The following is a 24,865-nucleotide window of genomic DNA, read 5'->3' on the forward strand; positions in this document are numbered from 1 at the left end:
TAAGACATATATTTCTGGGGCCGTGTCTCAGAGCTTCTTATCCAGTGGGTCTGCGATGAGACCAGGAATTTGTGTTTCAACAAGTTCCCAGGAGAGACTGAGCTGCTGGCCTGGAGAATTGCTATAAAGTCCAGGGGCGTTTGAAAGGAGAAAGAGAGAAGTGGTGCAGTCTGTTAACATCTCAATGAGTGAGGTTGATTAGTTTAGCATACCAGCAATTTAAAGCATACCAGCAATTTAATACCAAAAAAAAGTCCCAATTTTTATATATTTTTAGTGCTTTGTCTCAAGATTCAGATGGTTTCCTTTGAGTATCAGGTACATTGTACTTCCTTGATGTTCCTTTTCTGGGAAAAGTTGGGTTTATTTGCTTTTAGGCTGCTTGTGCCCTTAGGTCCACAAGATCCCATCAGGGGGTCTTCACTAGTAACTTGGACCCTGCAGGACTGAGGATATCTGTGCCCAACAAGGGCTTAGGAAGATGAACAGTCCATATTTTAGTGTTCCCATGCCATTAACAAAGACATGTGCTTTGTTTAAGATTTTGTCTAATTGTAGTCCTCAACTTCGGAGCTCAGAATCAATTGGTGGGATAATTTATGTGGGGGATAATTTGTAAAAAAAAAAAAAAAAATCTGGTATATTTCCTATATTGGAAAGAAAAAAGAGAGTTTAGTTTGAGAAAACTTAGGGGAGATGAGGACTGCATGTTCTACTTGAGAGAGGATAAGAATGCCTGTGGCTGGAGGAGTTGGATTTAGGGTGTTTGTAACATCATAGAAATTGGGTCTACACAGCCAAAAAAGGCTATTTGATGAAAAAAGAGCAAGTCTGAAATTTTGCTGTGTGTGTGTGTGTGCATATGTGTGTAGAGCCTGAACGTTCTTACTGTAATATCACAGTTGGAATGTCAGTACTAATGTTGAGTTCACCAACTCAGGGATATGATCTTCTGTGAATTCTTGAGGATACCTAGAGATCCAAATCAACTGGATATTGGATACTAGATCATTACGCTCTTTCCAAGATGGGTGGTTTATTTGATAGGTCCCCAGTCACCTGAAATGTGTGAAAACCTTGGGTTGTGTTTGGAGGCTTCAAGCTCTCCTGAGTCAGACCATGTGAAATTCCCACTGCCTCCCAGGCTTCAGCTTGCACTCCCTGTACCCAAAGGGGCACTGTTGTCCCTTCTTCTTTAGCCAACCCTGGCACTGACCTGAGCAACTGGAACATTATAAAGAACGAGTCATTGTTCCTAGAGGATCTGTGACTAGAAGAATCTACTGCGGTCTAGATTGCGAGGGAACTTTGCTTTAAGCCCGGCAACCCACGTTCCATACATCAAAATCATTTGAGTGAACAAGTGTATCTTTCTAACATAAATGCATGTTGAAGTATTTGGGGCTGTGAGCCAGTTATTTTAATACTGTTCGCTTTAATCAAATCCACACCCTGGTGGCTCAGACGGTAAAGCATCTGCTTACAATGCGGGAGTTCCGAGTTCAATCCCTGGGTCGGGAAGATCCCCTGGAGAAGGAAATGGCAACCCACTCCAGTATTCTTGCCTGGAAAATCCCATGGAGGGAGGAGCCTGGTAGGCTATAGTCAGTCTGTGGGGTGGCAAAGAGTCGGATATGACTGAGCAACTTCACTTTCGCACTTAGCTAAGGTAATTAAGACATTGGAGTTTCAAATTGGATTGGCAGAAGAAAGGAAAAAGAAAAGAGAAATGCATAAGCTTTTGAAATTAGTCACATTCTCAGGCCTTCCATCGCAAAATCTAAACAAAAACAAAACAATATACTTGCTTCCACTGATAAATTTCATTTCGTATAGTTCTTTGGGAAGGATATTTGAACTTCTGGTTCAAGTTTAGAGACTAATCTTCAAACACTGCTGCTGCTAAGTCACTTCAGTCGTGTCTGACTCTGTGCGACCCCATAGATGGCAGCCCACCAGGCTCGCCCATTTCTGGGATTCTCCAGGCAAGAACACTGGAGTGGGTTGCCATTTCCTTCTCCAATGCATGAAAGTGAAAAGTGAAAGTGAAGTCGTGTCCGACTCTCAGCGACCCCATGGACTGCAGCCTACCAGGCTCCTCCATCCATGGGATTTTCCAGGCAAGAGTACTGGAGTGGGGTGCCATTGTCTTCTCCGCTTCAAATACTATCAGTATTCAAATACATCATGATTTATTTTCCAATCAATTTTTGCATGCGTGTGTGCTAAGCCGCTTCTGTTGTGTCTGACTCTGTGTAACCCTATGGACTGCAGCTGGCAAGGCTCCTCTGTCCATGGGATTCTCCAGGCAAAAATACTGAAGTGGATTGCCATATCCTCCTCCAGGGGATCTTCCCGACCCAGGGATCAAACCTGTGTTTCTTATGTCTCGTGCGTTGGCTGGCGGGTTCTTTACAACTAGCGCCACCTGGGAAGCCTGAATCAATCTTTATAAAGTACAAAAATTATATTTTATCCCTGTAAATTCAAAATGTTCAAGTCTGCAAAATCCGAGGCATAAAAAGCGGCCCTTGAAATACTGCTTATTTTGGTTTTCCCAGAAAGTGATATTATGATGCTCTTTCAAAACAGCAGAAATAGATCCAATGCCCTCAAAACACAGAGGGTATTTTAAAAGTTACTAATAGATACAAAGAAAATTGTTACTGACCAGGGTTCTTGGCTTCCTTAATCAATAGAAATTGATAAAAGGCCAGACAAGAAATTCAGGCAAGGCTTTATTGGGGTCCCTGCTATAGCATGAAGGAGCAAGAATACATAACAGGTTCCCTTGCTTGCTTACTCAAGGCAGGGATGAGCTGATTGCTTACATGGGGTGAGGGTAGGGGTGGGTTCCGGGCTCAGGCTGGAGAAGTGGCTTAGGTGGTTTGTCCTCCCCTTTGGTGGTCTGTTCAGGGGCCATGAGCAGTACCCTCTTTTGCTCTCAGCTCTTCAGAAGTGACAGGTGGGTTTTTGGTCTTTTGTATCTTGTCCATAATTTGCCTCAACTGCACATGCACAGTCATTTTTAGTCCCTTGTGATTTCTTTGTATTTTGTTGTTTAAGGAGACATTTGTCCAATTACAAGCACTGCAGCAAAGGGTCCCAGGTCCCAGCCTGTCTCAAAATCTCAATAATAAATTCCTAGGGAAAATGCAGAAGGTAAAGTGTTTTTATAGTTGTTATTTACTATACTCTAAAATTTCGAGACATATATATGTGTGAGTATATATATATATATATATACACACACACACATACATGAGCTGATACTGTATTTTGACTACTTGAGTTTTGTATCTTAGTTCTTTTGATGGGTTCCAAATTCAGACAGATTTAAGATGGTGAACAATCATCACCCTATAACTTCTCCAAGAGATAGTGCTGCAGAGATTACCTAAAGAAGGTTATTTTAGGAATTTCCCTTTCTGATAAAGCTTTAATGTTTTCCCTATTCTTTATCTCGGTCCATGAGTAAAGAGCTGAAGGCGTGGGAGAACTTGCGTTATTTACTTTTGTCCTACTCCACCATGACCGCACATACCCCCTTACAGTTACTTACATGCCAACTGCCTTCCCCCTCTGTCTTCCCTCCCCAACTCTGCACCACCAGGTACTGTGCTTTCTTTTTCGCTGTCTTTGCCCTTTTCTTGAATTCTTTCTTTCCGTCTTACCCTTACAACTTCTCTGGCTTGTAAGGCTTTACTTTGTGCTAAGAGTGTCACTACTTCACCCCTCAAGTGAAACTGAAAGTTGCTCAATCATGTCCAACTCCTTGCCACCCCATGGAATAGTCCATGGAATTCTCCAGGCCAGAATACTGGAGTGGGTAGCCATTCCCTTCTCCAGGGATCTTTCCAACCCAGGGATTGAACCCAGGGCTCCCGTATTGCAGGCGGATTCTTTACCTACTGAGTCACCAGAGAAGCCCCAGAATACTGAAGTAGGTAGCCTATCCCTTCTCCAGCGGATCTTCCTGACCCATGAATTGAACCGGGGTCTCCTGCATTGCAGGTGGATTCTTTACTAGCTGAGGGATGCATTGTAAAGTCACCTATATTGGATTATCTCTTGTGTTGTTTTTGTGATTAGGTATCATTCTACTTTGGGCTTCCCTGCTAGGTCAGTGGTAAAGAATCCACCTGCAATGTAGTAGTTGCAGGATATGCAGGAACGATCCCTGGGTTGGAAGATCCCCTGGAAGAGGGCATGGCAACTCACTCCAGTATTCTTGCCTGGAGAATCCCATGGACAGAGGAACCTGATGGGCTTTAGTCCATAGCATCCAAAGAGTCTGACATGACCAAAGTGACTTAGCATGTACATATCACTCTGTTTATATAACAAGGTCTGAAAACTCTTTGAGGGCAGCCTCTTAAATTTATACTCGCTGGTGTATCTTGAAATGCTTTGCAAATATTAGATGCTTCATAAATAATAGTTGGTCAATTTACCTTGGGCAGTCTTTGCATTGTTGTTTTCAGGTAAATATTAAAATGTTTAAAAAAAGATGGGATCTTTTGAATATTAAAATGTTAAAAAAGATGGGATCTCCAGGTGGTTGATTTGTTTAGCCAATAGTTTTAAAATTTGTAAACTCTTATTAGTTGTACTCCAATTAAGTTGCTAATGGAAGCTGACAGGAAGGACTAGTTGCTTCTATTTCAGCTTAATATGAATAGTAGTAACATTCTTGAGTTTCTGCAACATGACAGTCAAGCTAAGCTTACTTTAGGTATTGCATTTAATCATTAAAACGCTGTGATACTACTGCTGTCATTGTCTTGTTTCACTAGAGAAGCTGAGTCTCCAATATGTTGCCAGGTTCTAGATGTCAGAGCAGGGATTTGCACTTGAGGCTTCTTGACACCAGAGCCCAAACTTTTAGCCATAATGCCATGCTACCATAAAGCTTTCCCATGTTCATTCTAAAGGAGTTATTCAGGCACTCAGCAGATATTCTTTGTGCTTGTCAGCTGTGGTGCTAACCGGATGGAGTACGTCAGTTGCTAGACTAGTGGTGGAGAATATCACTCTGGAATCAGCTGGACCGGAGCTTGAATCGAATGCTTGTTACATAGAAGCTATGAGGTCAGAAAGAGTTAACCTTTCTGATTCTCAGTTCCATCATCTAAAATATCAAAATTGTTATTCTGTTAACTGAGACAATGCCAACAACATTCTTACCCCAGGGCCTGTAAGTGCTCAAGAAATGTGAACTCTTAATTACAATCTCCATTCAAACTACCAAAAATTACATTAATGAAGGTAAGTGAGGAAATAAGCCACTGGAGTCTGTGCAAAAGGGATGCTTGAAAGGACAGAACTGCAGTCTCCCAGGGGCTTAGAAATATATAGCATATCAATATTTTCTAAAATCCGTTCTTTTCTTTAAATATAAGAGTAATTGTGCAGCACCCACAAGGCTGTAAGCAGATCAATGGAGTCATGGAAGCATTTGGGGACTAAGGTCCTCGTGAGCAAGTCTCTGTGTGGCTTGCTGTGTGCGAAGCAGCCTCGCACACACAATATTCTGCTTCCTCTCTGCAGGGCTCTAGCTGAGCCTTGTGCATGGCACGGGCAGAACTCAGGCATTTGGGTGGAATGCTGTCGTCAGAGAAGGTCCAGGGCAAATTGGGAGTAAGAGATTTCCTTTCATAGAACTGGGAAAGTTGGAGAGCTTTTTTTTTTCTTTTGACCCTTTTCTGTTTTTCTTCAGGTTCTCTGCTTTATTTGTTTCATAAAAGAACTTAGGACTGTGATAGTTTTATATGTGAAAGACTGTGGTACTAGAAAGAGCATCCTCTTTTGGGGAAAATGATATTCCCATTCACTAGTCTAATGACTTTGGGGAAATCCTTGATGTGGTGTATAAAATAGGGACCATGGTCATGCTACTTTTCCTTAACTTTGCATGAAAGTATTGCATTCATGAGGGTCAAGGAAGGTACAGGTGTGAGGTCTCAAGCTACACAAATATTTTATAGAAAGGGCTGTCACATAGCTGCTTTGTACCTTTGTCCCTCCTTCAATTCTCTTTTCCTTGCATACTAATGAACTTATGGGGTATTTTCTCTTGCTTCCTGTACGATTTCCTCCCAACCTTACCCCTCCTAAAGTCTGTGAAAAAGAACAGGAAATTTTAAAGATTAAAACAACTAACCAGTATGTTTATGTCATTGGCATTCATCTGAAAAGGGTGAACAACTTGGTCCAGCCATGAACCAGTTACCCTTCCCTGCCCACAGTCCTCCTGAAGGCTGGTTGGAAAGGTAGCCCCATTGGGAACACTGCTCTAGTTGTTTAGGGCTCAGGCCTTTTCCATGTTCCTCAGCTCCAACCCAAGTATCTGCTCAGTTATTTATTGAAGTCCTATCATCAGGCAGGAGATAATGTGTTATAGATGAAGCAGTGAGGCCTGGAAAGAGAAGCCCCTCTCTTGCGGCTAAGTGAGGAGGCAGGAAACACACCTTTTCATGACACCATGCTGTGCTACCTTCAGTCTACTGAACAAGCAAAGAAAGAGAGCCAGGGCTTGATGAGGGGAGGGTTAGAGTGGTATACATAGAATGAAAAAAATGGAAGGGCTACTTATTCCATTTATACATACATGCATATATACTATAATATATGGATAAATATGTGTGTACTTGGGGCTTGCCTTGTAGTTCAGTTGGTAAGGAATCTGCCTGCAATGCAGGAGACCCAGGTTTGATTCCCAGGTTGGAAAGATCCCCTGGAGAAGGAAATGGCACCCCACTCCAGTACTCTTGCCTGGAGAATCCCATGGACAGAGGAGCCTGGCGGGCTGCAGTCCATGTGGTCTCAAGAGTCGGACACGATTGAGTGACTAAAGCACCACCACCAGTAGCTTAAGATAAAAATTCTTTTTTTTTTTTCCCCACATTGTGGGGCATGTGGGATCTTACTTCTCTGACCAGGGATCAAACCTGTGCCCCTTGCAGTAGAATCATGGGTTCTTAACCACTGGACCACCAGGGAAAGTCTAAGATAAAAATTCCTCAAAAATCTATCTAGAATGGGGAGAATCTGAGAAAAACTCTTATCGTATATTGCTGGTCCAGCTCTAATTTGTGCTTCAATTTTTTTTAATTTAAAAAATTACAGAAAAGAGCAAAGATGAAATTATAATAATCTTTCTATCACTCAAAATGAGCCATTGTTAACATCTGACATATCTACTTTCAGTCTTTTTAAAAATAAGTAGTTTATCATCATGTTTATAAAATTATAAATGTTATTTTGAAATAAAAAGCATTACATTTAATATTAGTTGAACTTAGAAGTAAGACTAGAGGAACTACTGAATTTCACGTCTATTTCTTAATCTCATCTCATGTTTCCTCTTTTATTTCATAAAAAGTTTGTCTAAAGTTAAGAAAACATGAAAAATATTGATATTGGAATCAAGATTTTTAAAGTTACATGTTTAAATTTTCAACATTTTAAATTTATTCTCTGCTGTGATAGAATAAGGCCATAATACTATCATCTATCTTCACATCTTCTCTCTGCTCTTGCCTTCAACTTTTGTATATTTTATTATTACTGTCACCTAGTTTGGGTTTATTCTGTAACTTCTATTTACATATGTTTAATATTTAAATGAACTGACTGGTCATCATTCAGTTCAGTGCAGTGCAGTTGCTCAGTCGTGTCCGACCCTTTTCGACCCCATGAATCGCAGCACGTCAGGCCTCCCTGTCCATCACCATCTCCCGGAGTTCACTCAAACTCACGTCCATCGAGTCAGTGATGCCATCCAGCCATCTCATCCTTTGTCATCCCCTTTTCCTCCTGCCCCCAATCCCTCCCAGCATCAGAGTGTTTTCCAATGAGTCAACTCTTTGCATGAGGTGGCCAAAGTACTGGAGTTTCAGCTTTAGCATCATTCCTTCCAAAGAACACCCAGGGCTGATATCCTTTAGAATGGACTGGTTGGATCTCCTTGCAGTCCAATGGACTCTCAAGAGTCTTCTCCAACACCACAGTTCAAAAGCATCAATTTTTCGGTGCTCAGCCTTCTTCACAGTCCAACTCTCATATCCATACATGACCAATGGAAAAACCATAGCCTTGACTAGATGGACCTTTGCTGGCAAAATAATATCTCTGCTTTTGAATATGCTATCTAGGTTGGTCATAAATTTTCTTCCAAGGAGTAAGCATCTTTTAATTTCATGGCTGCAGTCACCATCTGCAGTGATTTTGGAGCCCCCCAAAATAAAGTCTGACACTGTTTCCACTGTTTCCCCATCTATTTCCCATGAAGTGATTAGTCTGTTTTTTAAAAAAAACTGTTTCTCTAAGTTCTAAATTTTGACTAAAAATAAGTTGGCAGGTTTTTCATTATTGAGTTTTTCTCAGATGGGCTCATGGGTAGACTGCTTTTCTTAGTCCTTTTATGGCTCATAATGCTTTTATACTTGATTGCCATTTGGATATAACATCTTAGAATCATGCTATTTTCACCTCAGAATGGTGGTTTCATTGTCTTACAGCACTGATTGCTCTAAAGCAGTCTGGTTTTAATTCCTTGCATGTTATTTGCTCTTTCTGTCCAGATGCCTGAAATTGTTTTATTCCCGAAATTTAGGAAATTAACTAGAATCTGCCTTGGTGTAGACTCCTGTATTAATTTTCTCAGATCACATGTTCTTTCCAACTATAGACAATTTTTAAAAAATATTTATTTATTTATTTGGCTGAGCTGGGTCTTGGTTGTGGCATGCATAATCTTAAATTGCAGCATGCAGACTCTTAGTTGCAGCATGTTGGGATCTAGTTCCCTGATCAGGATTAAACTCGGGCCACCTACATTGGGTGCACAGAGTCTTAGCCACTGAACCACTAGGGAAATGCCCAACTATAGATAATTTTTTAAAATTTCCATTGGTTCAGATAAATTTTCCTATAGTATAATATGTTATATATATATATATTTTTAATATGTTTTAATAAGTAACTACTCCATATATGAAGCTTTCTCAAGAATATCAGTTATCCCATGTCTTTTATATCAATTGTCTTTTCCCCCATGGCTTTAATTAATCTTTGTATGCATGCATGTATCCCAATTATCTTAAGTCTTTATTCTATGCTAGGAATTTAATTATCGGTGGCACTTATTCTGCTACTTGCTTTTCTAATTTATTTATCTCTTTAATGATACTACTTCGGTTTTTCAATTTGTTTCCAGAGGTCTTCAATTTTCTTTCTCATAACATCCTTGCTTTATCATTTTATCTTTGGCCAGATATTGGATTGGCATTCTTGTTAAGATGTTCTGTGTCAATAAGCATTTGTGAGAAAAGTTTTTTGAGACATATTTCTTTAAGGTTTGTGTTTGTGTGTGTGTTTGTTTTGTGAACAGTATGCATCTTACTTTTCTGATGGTGAAAAAAAATCTCCCAATTAAATTGAAACAAAAAGCCCAAAATTATGTGGAGACACCTGCACATTTAGAGTATGAGCTCCTAACCAAAACCTCCTGATAGCTCAGTTGGTATAGAATCTGCCTGCAATGCAGGAGACCCCGGGTTCGATTCCTGGGTTGTGCAGATCCGCTGGAGAAGGGATAGGCTACCCACTCCAATATTCTTGGGCTTCCCTGGTGGCTCAGCTGGTAAAGAATCCACCTGCAATGTCGGAGACCTGAGTTTGATCCTTGGGTTGGGAAGATCCCCTGGAGAAGGGAAATGCTACCCACTCCAGAGTTCTGGCCTGGAGAATTCCATGGACTGTAGTCCATGGGATCACAAAGAGACAGACAGGACTGAGCGACTTTCACTTTCAACCAAAACCTCAGACAGAAACCAGGAGAACAGAAGGGATTTGTGCCTCAGAAAGGTGAACATGAGCATCTGCACAGAAAGGTGACACGAGGCCAAGTGTTTCCATATCATGACTCGCTTTGTGTTCCCACGCTGTTCAATTCCCAGGCCTCTTGTAGAGCTTGTGTGCTTTTTGTTGTCAGAGAACATTTCTAATTTTAGCTTGCTGACTTGCTTAAGCAAAAGTACTCCCATAGAGATAGATTAAGAAACTTTCCTTTAAAACACATTTTTTGTTAGTATGTTGACTAGAAAATGGACGCATTAGAAACTTCTGTATTAAAACTTAAATTGTCACATGCTGGAAATCTTCCTTATAGAGTAAGCAACATACCACATACAACAATACTTCTTTTGGCATCAAAAGCTAAAGGATATCTAATTGGCTTAGAAGATTAGATATGAACAAATAAATGCAGAGTTAAATCCTTCTAATGGAAACACTGAAATATTCATAGGGAAAATTCAAACACTTAACACTTGTATTTAAACTGTATTCAAGTAATGGCAAGATAATTGGTAAGAAAATTAACCAGTCTTATTTTTGAGAACTCAATTTATCACAATACCCAGTGTTTTTATGGTTTCTTCTCAATGCTCTCACAGTTAGAAGGAGGCAATCCATTTCGATTACATGTGCTAAATTTTGTGGTCTTCTGAAATGATACACAGTAATGGGCTGTTTCAGCAAATATAATCAAATTGTTTCATTTACTTTAGCATGCAAATTCAAGCTCCCTAGTGCAGTTTAAAACAGAAAAAAATTTGCTAGCGTGGCATATGCTGATGGCTTTGATTCTCCTTAGGCTGAGAGCAGGTAAATAGCTAGCAAATTTTTGTAATTTTATATGGAAAACATTACAATAGTATGCAAAATGTTTAATAGTGTAGTGATTTTTGCTTGAAGTACTTGTTCACCAGCATCTCCTTTATAAATGACTACCCTCTGGAAATATTTTACAAACTCAAAATTTAAATTTTGTTAAACTTGTCTAGAAGTAAATTCTATACACACAAGAAGGGGAAAACAGTGCAGCATCCTTTCAGTTAAAATGGGAGAAATATAAAAGCCAGAAAAAAACTGGATATCATAAGTACTGGTTCTCTTCTCTGATAGCTCATGATTCCTGAATCGACTCATTGAGAAAAATCATTGTGGAAATCTGGGCTCCCTAGGGATGTAACCACAGGATATGCCCCAGTCTCTTCTCTTGCCCTCTCTCGTGTTTATCAAAGTTTATATTTCCTTTCATTTGATGTCATAACCATGGTTATATGTAATGCCTAAAGTATATTTGCTTTAAAAAGCCTGAAATAATAGTAAATTTAGCCACCCAAAGGATGTGGTACCAATCAAAGAGGCTTTTACAGATAGGAATGGTCATTTGTGTCCACTTTCAAAACCAGAACAAGTTTTTGCTTGAGTACCTACTGAGATGGCCATTTTTCCAAAAGGTGCTTATATAAACTTGCAGTGAGCCTTGGGAGAAAACTATATGGGCACTGAGCAGTGCTCCTAAGAATTGAATGAGAGGGTGTGGCTCCACAGAAACAGCAGTGACTACTGGGTCTCTAAACACCTGGAATAACAGGCAAATTTGGCCTTGGGGTACAGAATGAAGAAGGGCAAAGGCTAACAGAGTTTTGCCAAGAGAACGCACTAGTCTTGGCAAACAACCTCTTCCAACAACACAAGAGAAGACTCTACACATGGACATCACCAGATGGTCCATACCGAAATCAGATTGATTATATTCTTTGCAGCAAAAGGTGGAGAAGCTCTATACAATCAGCAAAAACAAGACCAGGAGCTGACTGTGGCTCAGATCATGAATTCCTTATTGCCAAATTCAGACTTAAATTGAAGAAAGTAGGGAAAACCACTAGACCATTCAGGTATGACCTGAATCAAATCCCTTACAATTATACAGTGGAAGTGAGAAATAGATTTAAGGGACTAGATCTGATAGAGAGAGTGCCTGATGGACTATGGTTGGAGGTTTGTGACATTGTATAGGAGACAGGGATCAAGACCATCCCCAAGAAAAAGAAGAGCAAAAAAGCAAAATGGCTGTCTGAGGAGGCCTTACAAATAGCTATGAAGAGAACCAAAAAGCAAAGGAGAAAAGGAAAGATATACCCATTTGAATGCAGAGCTCCAAAAAATAGCAAGGAGAGTTAAGAAAGCCTTCCTCAGTGATCAGTACAAAGAAATAGAGGAAAACAATAGCATGGGAAAGACTAGAAATCTCTTCAAGAAAATTAGAGATACCAAGGGAACATTTCATGCAGAGATGGGCTCAATAAAGGACAGAAATGGTATGGACCTAACAGAAGCCAAAGATATTAAGAAGAGGTGGCAAGAATACACAGAACTATACAAAAAGGATCTTCATGACCCAGATAATCACGATGGTGTGATCACTAACCTAGAGCCAGACATCCTGGAATGTGAAGTCAAGTGGGCCTTAGGATGCATCATTATGAACAAAGCTAGTGGAGGTAATGGAATTCCAGCTGAGCTATTTCAAATCCTAAAAGATGATGCTGTGAAAGTGCTGCACTCAATATGCCAGCAAATCTGGAAAACTCAGCAGTGGCAACTGGACTAGAAAAGGTCAGTATTCATTCCAATCCCAAAGAAAAGCAATGCCAAAGAATGTTGAAACTACCGCACAATTGCACTCATCTCACATGCTAGCAAAGTAATGCTCAAAATTTTCCAAGCCAGGCTTCAACAGTACATGAACTGTGAACTTCCAGATGTTCAAGTTTGATTTAGAAAAGGCAGAGGAACCAGAGATCAAATTGCCAACATCCGTTGGATCATCAAAAAAGCAAGAGAGTTCCAGAAAAACATCTATTTCTGCTTTATTAACTATGCCAAAGCCTTTGACTGTGGATCACCACAAACTGTGGAAAATTCTGAAAGAGATGGGAATACCAGACCACCTGACCTACCTCTTGAGAAATCTGTATGCAGGTTAGGAAGCAACAGTTATAACTGGACATGGAACAACAGACTGGTTCCAAATAGGAAAAGGAGTATATGTCAAGGCTGTATATTGTTACCCTGCTTATTTAACTTATATGCAGAGTACATCATGAGAAATGCTGGGCTGGAGGGAGCACAAGCTGGAATCAAGATTTCCGGGAAAAATATCAGTAACCTCCGATATACAGATGACACCACCCTTATGGTAGAAAGTGAAGAAGAACTAAGGAGCCTCTTGATGTAAGTGAAACAGGAGAGTGAGTAAAAAAGTTGGCTTAAAGTTCAACATTCAGAAAACAAAGATCATGGCATCCATTCCCATTACTTCATGGCAAATAGATGGGGAAACAGTGGAAACAGTGGCAGACTTTATTTTTGGGGCTCCAAAATCACTGCAGATGGTGACTGCAGCCATGAAATTAAAAGATGCTTACTCCTTGGAAGAAAATTTATGACCAACCTAGACAGCATATTAAAAAGCAGAGATATTATTTTGCCAGCAAAGGTCCATCTAGTCAAAGCTATGGTTTTTCCAGTAGTCATGTACGGATATGAGAGCTGGAATGTAAAGAAAGCTGAGCACTGAAGAATTGATGCTTTTGAACTGTGGTGTTGGAGAAGACTCTTGAGAGTCCCTTGGACTGCAAGGCGCTCCAACCAGTCCATCCTAAAACACATCAGTCCTGAATATTCATTGGAAGGACTCATGCTGAAGCTGAAACTCCAATACTTTGGCCACCTGATGTGAAGAACTGACTCATTTGAAAAGACCCTGATTCTGGGAAAGATTGATGGCAGGAGGAGAAGCGGGTGACAGAGGATGAGGTAGTTGGATGGCATCATCGACTCAGTGGACATGAGTTTGAGTAAACTCTGGGAGTTGGTGATGGAGAGGAGGCCTGGTGTGCTGCAGTCCATGTGATTGCAAAGAGTTGGACACGAGTGAGTGACTGAACTGAACTGAACTGAACCTCATCTCTGGGTTTTTGTCTCCTGGAACTCTGGTCAGTCCTGGAAATCTGTGGGCCCAGGCTTACTGGCTGCTCAACAAATAAAATAGCACTGGACTGTGACCCTGGGAGAGAACCTGAAAGGCTCGGCGGGAGGGAGATGACTGGATTGACTGCTGAGGATTACAGGTCATCTTTATGCTATGACATCTAAATTCACATCTGGTCATGTTGATGAGCTCTGGGCTCACAAATCCATCCACACTTTTAACACATCACACCATGTAGACATTGAAAAATTAATGTGTGTCTGAAACAGGGCACTTAATTCTCTATGCATTGCTTTATATCTTCCGTATCTCATTAATGATACCTTTGTACCTTGATCCAGTTACTCCACAGAGAATCATTCTTTATACTTTTCCTCACCCTACTCTGCACTTCCAGTCCATCACCAAGCCCTTCTAATTCTCTTCTCTAGTTTGTAAATGTGCTCCGAATCAATCTACCTTTTTCCATTGGTCCTGACCACCATCTCTCCTTGAGATTAAGGCAGCACTCTCCACATTTACAATCTGTTTTCTTCTCAAACTTAATCCATGTTCCACTTGATGGCAAAGCGAATCTTGCAAAACACAGATCAGATTATGTTACTTCCATAGTTAAAACCTTTCAACAACTTCTCACCAAATTTAAAGTAAAGTTTAGGCTCCTTATGATGGACTACAAAGCTCTTGATGATCTGGCTCCAGCCAATCCCTTCACCCTCACTGACTGTCCAAGTCCCCCAAGCTCATGAGGTTGTACTCAGCCTAATTCTAGTTCATCCTAGTCAATGTCTCAGGGTCTCACTCTAGCCTCTTCCCCGCCTGAGGACCTCTTCCCTCACATGGACAACCTTTTATCTAGTAGTCTTCATCTCCACCTCTTGTTTCTTTTCTCTATCACACTTATTTATATTTTAGTACACTGAAATTATTTTATTCATTTGCTTATTTATTTCTTGTCTGTCTTCACCTATTAGTAGGTAATGACTATGAGGAAAGGGACCATCTTGTGGCCCTGCCCTTCTTAGCAGCACTTAGAGGGAATCCAATAAATGTCTGTTAAAAGAATGAATGGAGAATGGGGAGCAGGCAAGACTATGGCATCAAGACACACTGCAGGCTCTGAAGAGGGAAAAGCCTGAGACAAGACACAGGCAGAATCTATACAATTATGAACCAAAGGGAAAAATAAAATTCCATTTGGTCACCTTGTCCCAAAATACTGGGTTGGGGAGGCTCACTTTGATATTTCAGATTTTAGAGCAATAAACTTAGAAGACCCAGCAATTAAGAAGTAAGCTAAAGAGGATATATAAATGAAAGGGGATGAATATCAAAAAGTTTGGACAATTTTGCAAGTGACAGTGTCATAAAAGAGCACCAAATGAAGCCTGGATGGCAAGAAGGGGAAGGCCAAGGAAGATCCACTAGCCAGCCCCCTTTTCCAAGGTTGTAGCTCTTGTCAATCTGGGTTTAATTCAATATGAATATAAGTAACTGCCATGTTTTTGTTTTGTTTTAAGCTGAGAGCTTCACTAAGTGCTTTGTCTTCCCATCTCTACTTGGTGGACATTCCCCTTGTACTGGTCAGGGAGCAGAGGCCTGAGAGTCTAATTGACCAGCTGAAGGTCACATTCGGGGAGGGGATGAGCGAGGGAATGAAAGCGGTTCTGTCACCAGAGCCTTGCTCCTACCTTCTGTCCTGACCCTAATTAATATTCACGTCCCAAACCTTAGGGAAAATGGCAAAACTTGCCTTTAGTATTTACTTCTCCATCATTTTACCCTTTTCGGTGGTCCCTGCCCAGGATCACTCCCTGGGCTAGAGGCCCTTTAGAAAGAATGAAAGCTGATAAGTCATTAACATTTTAGCATGAACTAGCTAATGACACTATGGGGATGCCACTGAACTTTGTGAGGTGCAAATATTTTGACCAGAGGCCTTCTCCTCCCCCTCCAATCCCAGACTCAGAGCTGCAACTCTTGGGTCCATGCTAGCTAATGAGCGTGTACAGGCAGAGGAGCTCGATAAAGATGGACTGATTTATTGATCGATGGGAGCGCAGCTGAGCTTAATCTTCCCTTGCAGCTGCTCCTTTCCTTCCACATCTCTGGAGAAGTGTGTTGGCCCCGCCCAACATCCTCATGCATAGCCCACCCCATTCTTTTGAACTGGGCCTTAGTGGGAATCTGGTGTGAAACTAATCGGTTGCAGAGAAACATATTATAGCCACTACACACAAGCCTTTGGCATGTGGCTAGTCTGCACTGAGATGTATAAAATACACATAAGATTTCAAAGATTTAGTGTGATAAGAAGGATTTAAAGATACCTCATTTATATATTTTATACTGATGCTGTTTATAATAGATAAGATTAAGTTCAACTGTCTTCCCTTTTTAAAAATGAAGCTACTACAAAATTTAAAATTGATTTTGCCATACATCAACATGAATCCGCCACAGGTATACACGTGTTCCCCATCCTGAACCCTCCTCCCTCCTCCCTCCTCCCTCCCCCTACCATCCCTCTGGGTCCTCCCAGTGCACCAGCCCCAAGCATCCAGTATCGTTCATCGAACCTGGACTGGCGACTCATTCCATATATGATATTATACGTATTTCAATGCCATTCTCCCAAATCATCCCACCCTCTCCCTCTCCCACAGAGTCCACGAGACTGTTCTATACATCAGTGTCTCTTTTGCTGTCTCGTATACAGGGTTATTGTTACCATCTTTCTAAATTCCATATATACAATATTGTAAAGTTAAAAAATAAAATAAAAAAATAATATAAAAAAAGAATATGGGTAAATTGTAATTTTGGTATAATATAGAAAATGGTTCCTCTTTATGTCAGATTATGGGATTCTTTTGGTATTTAGACAATTGAAAACTATAAAATTAAGGAATTTATAATATATTAAACAGCTGCATATTGTTTTCACAAAAAAAATGTATTCTGAGTAGGTTGATACTAAAAGATTTTCTAAGAAAAAAAAATAAAATACTTGTATTTAAAAAAAAGTAAAGTAAAATATTGAAAGTGAAAGAAAAAAAAAAAACAAAATTTAAAATTGAACACATGGCTCACAATATACACTTACTGGGCAGAGCTGCTCTTGACCCAGGATATTTTTGTTCATTATTTTATTTAATCCTCACAACTATTCCAGGAGGTAGGTGCCATTATCACCCCTGTTTTATTCATGAAGACACTGGAATCAAAGTTTGGTAACTTGCCCAAGGCCACGAAGCTACGAAGTTGCTGACTTGAGATCTGAACTCAGGTCCACCCAACTCTATGACCACACTCTATTTCCACTTTATGCTACTATATTGACATCCTCTGTGGGAAATTGCTGCTATGTTGAAAAATGCTGGAGGAAGGAGCACAAGAAATGATTGTGGAAATGCTGACAGTGGCTAAATGACATAATTAAAAATGCAACAAGGCCTCTGAAGTATGTGCTGTTGGGGCAAGAATGGACAGTGAATCTGGCTCCAAGTTTGACTGCAAAATCCATGCTCTCAGAAAAAGGAAACTGCAAACCTGGAACCTTGGAAATGCATATCACTCAGGGAATTTTAAGGTTTCAAAGATGATGAGGCATGTCAGGCATAGAACTTCCCGGGGTCTGGGCTCTGTGGGTTGGTTTAGGCCAAAGCAGAACTCCTACCTCATGAAAAGCTTTAACACAGACACCTTCTGTGGGGTTGTTTGGTGGGATTGTTGATGAGCAGAGAGGGGAAGGGCAGTTAGGAGCTGTTCTAGGGACACTTGCCCAAGCCCCCTGGATTCTGGCTCCACACAACTGACTCATAAATATGTGCATGCTTAGTCGTGTCCGACTCTTAATGATGCCATGGACTCATGGAGAGGTGTAGCCCACCAGGCTCTTCTGTCCTTAGTACTTTCAGGCAAGAAACTGGAGTGGGTTGTCATTTCCTCCTCCAGGAGATCTTCCTGATCCAGGGATTGAAACTGAGTCTCCTGAATCTCCTGAATTGGAGGCCGATTCTTTACTATCTAACTACCTGGGCACTGCTTTACTTGACTCAAGAAGGCATTTCTTTTCTTTCTTTCTCTCTGTCTCTCCTTCTTTCTTTCCTTCCTTCCTTTCTTTACTCTCTCTCCCTCCCTTTCTCCCACTTTCTTTCTCTTTCTTCCTCCTAGTTAATGTAGTGAGGGAGGTCTGGACCTGCTTGGAAGGGGTTCTCCCTCACATTTCCCAGTGCATATAAAGCCTCCTCTTGCCCTGTCCTGTCCTCCATGGCTTCATGTGGAGAGCATGCTGCTACCTCTGGCCTCAGTACATGCTGGGGGCATCTCCAAGTCAGGCTGTAGGGGACTGAGGGCTGCAGGTTGTGTTAGGGTGGTTTCTTTATCCACGGATTGTCTGCCTGGCACTCACACTTAGGGAAAGAAAAGACTGCCCTAGGCTGTAGAGGGAGGTGAGGTGGATGACAGGCCTTCCACTCTCTGAGTTCAATAAATAAGGGCAAACCCCCAAATAACATTCAGTTGAGAAGATTCATGTGATGTGAGGTAAATGGCCTGTACAAATGTCCTACTGAGGGGAGAAGGGATCCATGGAAGTGATTTTACCTGCCCAACGGGAAGAGAAACCAGAATTGGAAGGGAAGTGATTGACTTACAGTTACACTGACTGGGACCCTGGGGTTGTGACCACAGAAAATTACTTGAGTTTTCCATAGCCCTAGAGCAAGGTGGCTTAGTGGTAAAGAATCTGCCTGCAATGCAAGAAACTGGTAGGAGATGTGGGTTCGATCCCTGGGTCAGGAAGATCCTGTGGAGAAGGAAATGGCAACCCACTCCAGTATTCTTGCCTAGGAAATCCCATGAATAGAGGAGCCTGGCAGGCTACAGTCCATGAGATCCAAGAGTGAGACACAACTGAGCGACTAAACAACAATAACCACAATGAAACCCCCAAAGCCCAAGGCTCCAAAGCAAGTTGGCTGCAGTCACCTCTGGTCTCTCAGGAGGAGATGGGGTACGTGCAGTGGGCAGTAGAATGCTGCCCAGCTTAAGAAGGTCAGGGTGAAGTTGCTGATGGGCCTATTTCAGGGACCTACCACCCAGGACCACGGGAGGCCACGTGGGGCCAGGGGATGAGTCAGAAAGGGAACGTTTTTCACACACAAGCTATAAAGAAAATGTGAGGCTCCCATCCTCCCAGCTTCCAAGGTGGAGTGGGATGGTGGGACCCAGTGATTAAGACAGACAAATGAATGACTCTTAGCTCAAGCCGCAGTCCCTTCAGTTCTGAATTTGGAGCCTGGGAGAGACATCCAGCAGTGGCTTGAGGGGGTGCAGCCATTCTTGTTGACCTCAGAAGGCTGGGCCTGCACCTCCAGACACACCCTAACATACCTCTGTGTGTGTGTGTGTGTGTGTGTCGCTCAATCATGTCCAACTCTCTGCGACTCCATGGACTGTAGCCCACCAGGCTCCTCTGTCCATGGAATTTTTCAGGCAAGAATACTGGAGTGGGTTGCCATTCCCTTATCCAGAGGATCTTCCCAACCCAGGGATCAAACCCAGGTCTCCTGCATTGTAGACAGATTCTTTACCATCTGAACCAGCAGGGAAGCCCAACAGACCTACCTACTGGGAATTCACCCAACCCTTTGCAGACCCACTCTATTTCGAATGAATTTCCCTTCGTAGTACTGTTAACATCAAGGGCTGTGACCAGTCAGGGGGTAGAGCTAGGTTGGGTAGGTCAAGAAAGGCATCTTTCAACCACAGGTTGCTACACTATGTGTCTGCTGTAACCTGTGACTCTCTTCCAGGTGCCTCAAGAGAACAAGGCGGGTATAGCTCTGAAGAGAATTCCTAACTCCCATCAGCCCCAGTAATTCCATCAAAATTCTTACCAGATTTAAACAAGAAGATAAATTAATAAACTTGAGTCTTCTCTCGGTGTCTTATCCCAGCCCACCCAGCAAGTAGTTATTACAAGTGAAATAACTATCTGAAAGCTGTCAATGATGGTTTTGCCATTATGTTTTTTGAAGGGCCATTCACTATATTTACTCTGAAGTAAGCAGGCAGTTGTGGGAGACACTTACAGAACCAAAGGCCTTGCAGGTGCCCCTAACTCATTTAGATCCTTCCCTCCATGGCAGTGCCAGTGAATCATCCATTGCATTACATCAGTTAAGCCAGCAAGATACATCAGATCAGATCAGATCAGTCGCTAAGTTGTGTCCGACTCTTCATGACCCCATGAATTGCAGCACGCCAGGCCTCCCTGTCCATCACCAACTCCCAGAGTTCACTCAGACTCACGTCCATCGAGTCAGTGATGCCATCCAGCCATCTCATCCTCTGTCGTCCCCTTCTCCTCCTGCCCCCAATCCCTCCCAGCATCAGAGTCTTTTCCAATGAGTCAACTCTTCGCATGAGGTGGCCAAAGTACTGGAGTTTCAGCTTTAGCATCATTCCTTCCAAAGAAATCCCAGGGCTGATCTCCTTCAGAATGGACTGGTTGGACCTCCTTGCAGTCCAAGGGACTCTCAAGAGTCTTCTCCAACACCACAATTCAAAAGCATCAATTCTTCGGTGCTCAGCTTTCTTCACAGTCCAACTCTCACATCCATACATGACCACAGAAAAAACCATAGCCTTGACTAGACGAACCTTTGTTGGCAAAGTAATGTCTCTGCTTTTGAATATGCTATCTAGGTTGGTCATAACTTTCCTTCCAAGGAGTAAGCGTCTTTTAATTTCATGGCTGCAGTCACCATCTGTAGTGATTTTGGAGCCCCCAAAAATAAAGTCTGACACTGTTTCCACTGTTTCCTCATCTATTTCCCATGAAGTGATGGGACCGGATGCCATGATCTTCATTTTCTGAATGTTGAGCTTTAAGCCAACTTTTTCACTCTCCACTTTCACTTTCATCAAGAGGCTTTTGAGTTCCTCTTCACTTTCTGCCATAAGGGTGGTGTCATCTGCATATCTGAGGCTATTGATATTTCTCCCGGCAATCTTGATTCCAGCTTGTGTTTCTTCCAGTCCAGCGTTTCTCATGATGTACTCTGCATATAGGTTAAATAAACAGGGTGACAATATACAGCCTTGATGTACTCCTTTTCCTATTTGGAACCAGTCTGTTGTTCCATGTCCAGTTCTAACTGTTACTTCCTGACCTGCATATAGGTTTCTCAAGAGGCAGGTCAGGTGGTCTGGTATTCCCATCTCTTTCAGAATTTTCCACAGTTTATTGTGATCCACACAGTCAAAGGCTTTGGCATAGTCAATAAAGCAGAAATAGATGTTTTTCTGGAACTCTCTTGCTTTTTTGATGATCTAGCGGATGTTGGCAATTTGATCTCTGGTTCCTCTGCCTTTTCTAAAACCAGCTTGAACATCAGGAAGTCCACGGTTCACGTATTGCTGAAGCCTGGCTTGGAGAATTTTGAGCATTACTTTACTAGCGTGTGAGATGAGTGCAATTGTGCAGTAGTTTGAGCAAGATACATACATTTCCCCTTTTCTAATAAAGCCAGCATATAATTTTAGGCTGCGTAGGTGAGCCTTCTAGAACCCAGACAGAGGCTGAGTGAAGTTTGTCATTCGATGCCATTTCCAGTAAAAGCATTGAGATAACAGCAATGATTTCAAAGCCCCATAGTGAGACGCCCAAATTGTATCTGGAATTTAAAAAGGGCTTAAAAGTTAAAACTCACTCAGAATCTCCCTCCATCTCTCTGTTCCATCTCTTCCTCAGAACTGAATGGAAAGTAAACCCCCCACAGATCCAGCTCCATCACAGTGTTAGCAAGCAAAGTGCAGAGCAGGTCACAGTATTTCTAATTCAGATTAATGACCCCATTCAGCCCTGTCTCCTTAGCAGGAAATTAGAAAGTGTAGGAAGGAGCAAATAGTGATTCACAATGCGTGACTCTGTGTATTGGCAGTTGTGCTTGTTAAAAGCTAAGATATTGTTTTGATATAAAATAATTGAGTCTGACTTATTTATGGGATGAAGTGTGTTCTGTAATGTGAGCTCCCTTTTGCAAAGCCAGATGCCTGAAGGACAGAAGAACTAGCCTTTTCCCGATTTGTGTTTGCTGCAGTTCTGTCAGAAACAGTAATTCAGGGTAATAGGCGGGTGGGCTGTTGTGAACTTTTGGTACCCTGCTGTTGATTCTGTATCTCTTCTTCCTCCCATGGTCATCTCTCTGCACCAGGGCTGAGTCCCCACCTTCTGTTCTCCACCCTCCATGCTCACTTCTTCAGGTAACATATTTAATTAGGGGGTTTCATTTGTCATCTGTTTGTGTTCAGCCATGACTTTTCTCCAAGTCTTATTATCTCCCCTACTTCTCAGTGTGCGTATGTATACACACGCACACACACATACACACACAAACACACACTTCCACTAGATTCACAGAGACTTAGGTATAAAGCCAGACTCGCTGTCCTCCTCGTGTAAATTCCTTTCCTTCTCTAAATCCTCATTCATAGCCATGCATATCCATTCTTTCCCTCCTTTGCCCTCCATATCTTCTCTGTCATCAAGAGCTTCCCTTTCCTCTTTGGATTCAATTCTTTCCTCCATTTGCATATTCAATATGTAAGCTTGACTCAGGGTCTTGTTTAGGAGGGAGACATGATTTTTTTCAATAAAAATCATGCAAAGCTCTGTTTCCAAGCATGCCTAATAAACCTTTCCTGCCGTTCTTGCTGCTGCTGCTAAGTTGCTTCTGTTGTGTCCAATTCTGTGTGACCCCATAGATGGCCGCCCACCAGGCTCCCCCTTCCCTGGGATTCTCCAGGCAAGAACACTGGAGTGGGTTGCCATTTCCTTCCCCAACACATGAAAGTGAAAAGTGAAAGGGAATTCACTCAGTCGTGTCCGACTCTTAGCGACCCCATGGACTGCAGCCTACCAGGCTCCTCCGTCCATGGGATTTTCCAGGCAAGAGTACTGGAGTGGGGTGCCATTGCCTTCTTCGAAACCTTTCCTATGAGGATGTATTCTTTGTTTTCTGCTTCAAGGAACATGTCTATTCTCAAATCTCACACCAAAATAGTGTTGATGAGAAACTGAAAAAGTTGGATGAGCTTTAGAAGTAATTGCACCTGAGAAGTCATTTCTGAGCCTTGGTGTTTATTAGAAAGTTGACTCCTGTTAAATCTGAATTTCATCTACCATTCTCCTTTTGCACAAACCCCTCTGCCACTAGTCTTCTTGCTTTTCTTTGAATTCACTTTTTCTTTGAGCACATTTCTGTCTCAGGGCCTTTGTACTTCCTCTTTGGAACTCTCGTCACCAAGATGCTTACACTGGCTTGTTCTGATGGATATTATCTTCTCAAGAGAGGTGAATGCACTAAGAGAGTCCTCTATCTGCCCATTTTTCAAATCACCTGTTACATTATGAATTTCTTATTTCCTGTCAGTGTCCTTCCTAGATAGCCCAGTGAGGGCAGAGATTTTGTCTGTTTGGCTTACAGCTTTATTCTCAGAGCTAGAAAGAAGCTTTACACATGGGAGTCACTCCAGCAGTGGTCTGCTGAATCCATGCCTAAAAGTTGGATCAGAATCCAGGAAGCCTCATTTAAAACGGTATTTTTTACAGTGTGGTCCCTGGACCTACAGCTTCGGCATCACTTGAGAAATTGTTAGCAAGGCAAATTCTTGGGCCTCTCACAAGTCCTATTAAATCTGAAAGTGGAAGGCAGTTGTATGAGTTTCAACAAGCCCTCCGGGAGACTGGGTAAACCTTGAGAACCACTGCTCTAAGACATTGCTAGGGTGCCATATTATCTTTTGCACTTACTACTGTTTGTCAAGGCAGGAAAAAAAATCTCGTGACACTTACGTTCGACATTTGCACTAATCTTAGACTATTCCCTTCTTGTTTCAGGTGCATTGGATCAGGAAGCTGGCTTGTCCTGTGGTCCTCAAGTTCAGGAAGAACTCAGTACGCATTTCTTGGCTGGTTGATTTTGCAATATTCCTTGCATATTCCTTTTTTTTAGCTCTAGGTGATATATGGAGGTTTATACTCTTCTACTGAGAGTTAGTACAGGTATGTTGTTATTGCTGTTGTCTAGTCCTCCAGGCTCCTGTGTTCATGGGGTTCTCTAGATAAGAATGCTGCAGTGGGTTGCCATCTCCTCTTCCAGGGCATCTTTCTCACTTACGGACTGAAACTGCATCTCCTGCACTGGCAGGCACTGACTCACCAGGGAAGCCCGTGTTTGTTATTAGCATATAGAAAATACATTGATTAAAAACATGTGCATGTTGGTTAATTTTAACTCATTGTTTTATTACTTGCTAGATATATGTTAAAGAAGTTAAAATCATGGGTTTAGGAGTTGGATTTGGGCTGGGTCAGGCCTTAATTGGTAAAAATGGGCAATAATATCTGCCTTGGAGAATTGATAGCACTGCACACAGAGCATACTCAAAGTAGCTATTATTAATAATGATAATGTTGGCATTTTTGTAACTTATAATATGTAACATTTATTATCTTGGTGTGTGTGTGTATAAGTGTAGTTATTACGGCAGAAAGAAGACAGTGGAAAGTGTATTTTAGAACACTGTTTCTCACAGAGGTCTCAAGACCAGCAGCAACAGCATACCTCAGAATTACTAGAGATACAGATTTCTGCCCCACACCCCAGATCTGCTGAAACAGATATAGAAGTGTGGGCTGAATACTATCTAACAAGTCTTCCAGGCGGTTCTGAAGCATCCTAAAGCTTAGGAACCCTGCTTTAAAGTCACATACACACAAACACACACACCCTCACACTCTCTGTCTGGTGTGCTTCTTTGGGGAAACCATCTATTAACAGATTAAAAGGATCCTGGAGGCCAACATCTAGAGAATTCCTGCTGAAGGGCAGGTCCATAGGACCTGAGTCATTTGAATTTGGGAGAGAGACCCAATTTCTGGTTTGCATATCAAACTTGTGCAGTGGCCTAGCTTTCTGACAGGTCTTTGAAAAATGAGGTCCC

At 41.8% G+C, this 24,865-nt stretch overlaps 1 long non-coding RNA gene across 1 annotated transcript in view; it reads left to right on the forward strand.

Moving 5' to 3' along the window:
- The window catches only part of LOC113901222, a 217,906-nt gene extending 193,904 nt beyond the window's left edge, over positions 1 to 24,002 (forward strand). The window contains exon 3 of the long non-coding RNA XR_003513352.1: positions 23,760 to 24,002. This is a non-coding gene — a long non-coding RNA (uncharacterized LOC113901222). The remainder of the gene's footprint in view (positions 1 to 23,759) is intronic.
- The last annotated feature ends 863 nt before the right edge of the window (positions 24,003 to 24,865 follow it).

The sequence above is a fragment of the Bos indicus x Bos taurus genome, chromosome 11, assembly GCF_003369695.1.
Source record: "Bos indicus x Bos taurus breed Angus x Brahman F1 hybrid chromosome 11, Bos_hybrid_MaternalHap_v2.0, whole genome shotgun sequence".
Classification (NCBI taxonomy): Eukaryota; Metazoa; Chordata; class Mammalia; order Artiodactyla; family Bovidae; genus Bos; species Bos indicus x Bos taurus.